Source organism: Pseudorca crassidens, chromosome 13 (assembly GCF_039906515.1).
Source record: "Pseudorca crassidens isolate mPseCra1 chromosome 13, mPseCra1.hap1, whole genome shotgun sequence".
In the NCBI taxonomy this organism is placed as follows: Eukaryota; Metazoa; Chordata; class Mammalia; order Artiodactyla; family Delphinidae; genus Pseudorca; species Pseudorca crassidens.
Window position 1 is genome coordinate 52,688,690 of NC_090308.1, and position 2,703 is coordinate 52,691,392.

Here is a 2,703-nt window from a genome sequence, read left to right on the forward strand (position 1 = left end):
CATTAATTTGGCAGTAGATATTATTAAAATACTTTGATATTACTGTTACTTCAGCTCTTTCTAAGTTCTCTCCTCTCTGATTTCCTATTGCACAATTTGGCATTGTTCTCTGACAGTTTCATACATATTAGTTTTGCTTGTCTTTTATTCCAGTTATTAATAAATTGTGAGCTCTTAGGGATAGGGACAATTTCTTTTACTGGGTCGGCACCCTCCACCCCACTCCCATGCCCCTTCAGACTTAAGACGATTCTCATACTTCCTAAATATTTGTTGGTTTTGAGCCTATTTTGAGATATTAGCTTATGTTTTCTCCTGTATTTTCCCTACCCTTCATTTTATCCCATTCAAGAAGGCAGTTGGCCCAAACTTCATTGCCTCAGGGAAGAGTTGAGGCCAGGTGTGAAGCAGGAGTAGAGCATCAGCCATTGTGTGTTTTTCCCCAAAGGCCTAAACACTAAGTTGAATGGAGAAAGTTTGGAGAGGGAAATAAAGAATGGGATTCCCAGGTACAGACAGAGCAAGTGGAGAAAGCAGGCAATTGTCAGGTCCCCCTTCCACTGCCTCCAGCTTAAAATAACAGTAATAATAATGACGTGATGGAGAATGTGGAGAGGAGAGAGAGACAGTTCTGGGGGTCCAGGAAAGGTGTGGACTCAGGTCCTGGCTGCAAGGCACAATTCCCAAGCAGTGTCAGACCTTCGAAGAGGAAAGGATAGAGAGCGATGGCGGGTTTGACTGTGAGAGACCCTGCGGTGGATCATTCTCTACATTCGGTGTTTGTGGGGAACATTCCATATGAGGCTACTGAAGAGCAATTAAAGGACATCTTTTCTGAGGTTGGGCCTGTTGTTAGTTTCAGGTTGGTATATGATAGGGAGACAGGAAAGCCAAAAGGTTGTGGCTTCTGTGAATACCAAGACCAGGAGACAGCACTTAGTGCCATGCGAAACCTAAATGGGTGTGAATTCAGTGGGAGAGCACTTCGAGTGGACAATGCTGCCAGCAGAAAGAACAAAGAAGAGCTGAGGAGCCTTGGCACTGGTGCCCCTGTCATTGAGTCACCTTATGGAGAGACCGTCAGTCCTGAGGTTGCCCCTGAGTCCATTAGCAAAGCAGTTGCCAGTCTTCCACCAGAGCAGATGTTTGAGCTGATGAAACAAATGAAGCTCTGTGTCCGGAATAGTCCTCAGGAAGCACGGAACATGTTGCTTCAGAACCCTCAACTGGCTTATGCTTTGCTCCAAGCCCAGGTACTGATGAGAACTGTGTATCCAGAAATTGCCTTGAAAATTCTGCATCGCCAGACAAATATCCCAACACTGATTGCGGGCAACCCTCAGACAGTCCACAGCGCTGGACCTGGCTCAGGATCCAATGTGTCGATAAACCAACAGAATCCCCAGGGCCCTCAGGCCCAGTCTTTGAGTGGAATGCATGTCAATGGCGCACATCCTCTGATGCAAGCTTCTCTGCAGGCTGGAGTTGCAGCACCAGGGCAGATACCAGCGACCGTAACAGGACCTGGCCCGGGTTCCTTAGCGCCTGGAGGAGGAATACAGGCCCAGGTTGGAATGCCAGGCAGTGGACCAGTGTCCATGGAGTGGGCACAAGTGCCGATGCAAGACCCCAGAGCAGCTATGCAGCGTGGGCCCTTGCCTGCCAACGTCCCAACTCCTCGAGGTCTGTTGGGAAACGCTCCAAATGACCCACGCAGAGGCACTTTCCTTTCTGTAACTGGAGCGGTAGAGCCTAGAGGTTACCTGGGACCACCTTATCAGGGTCTGCCCATGCACCGTGTCCCTGGCCCTGACAGCCGCGGCCCACCCCAACATGAGATGAGGGGAGGGCCATGAGCTGAGTCCAGACCTCTAATGGCAGAGCCAAGAGGACCCATGCTAGATCAGAGGGGTCCACCATTGGATGGCAGAGGTGGAAGAGATCCCCGAGGCATAGATGCACGAGGGACGGAGGCACGAGCCATGGAGGCAAGAGGATTAGATGTTAGAGGATTGGAAACCCATGCGATGGAGGCGCGTGCAATGGAGGCCCGTGCAGTGGAAGTCAGAGGGATTGAGGCCAGGAGCACGGATACAAGGGGCCCAGTCCGAGGCCCTAGAGGCCCTATACCTAGTGGAATCCAGGTCCCAGTCCAATTAATATGGGGGCAGCTGGCCCCCAGGGATCCAGATATGTTCCTGTCATGCAAGAAGTGAGCATTCAGGGTGGAGGCCAGCCTGGTGGCTTAGGTCCTGCCCAGAACCAAGTCACAACACAGGACCATGAGAAGGCTGCTTTGATCATGCAGGTTCTTCAACTAACTGCAGACCAGATCGCCAAGCTTCCTCCAGAGCAGAAACAGAGTATCCTGATCTTAAAGGAACAAATACAGATGTCTACTGGAGCGCCTTAAAATGTTTTCAGAACTACCTGGTGACAAATCTGGAAATTAATTCCATAACTTGGTTGAAATGTTGCAAAAAGATGATTTCTGCATCCTGCCCTTTGAATGACTCAAATTGCTGCCAGGTGGGGGACTCCCATCACCTTCTCTCAGAACAAAATCAGTTCACTCTGTTGTCTCAGTTTATATGTTTTCTGCGACTTGAAATAAAATTTGAACACAATTTTAGTATATTGCAGATTGATATACATGACCTTTGTGCTTTTAGAAGGCTGAACACCAAGGGTGAAACCTTACAT

At 49.1% G+C, this 2,703-nt stretch overlaps 1 pseudogene; it reads left to right on the plus strand.

Annotated features, from left to right (window-relative positions):
• Positions 1 to 723: 723 nt before the first annotated feature.
• On the plus strand, positions 724 to 2,424 carry LOC137205013 (cleavage stimulation factor subunit 2 pseudogene; annotated as a pseudogene).
• The last annotated feature ends 279 nt before the right edge of the window (positions 2,425 to 2,703 follow it).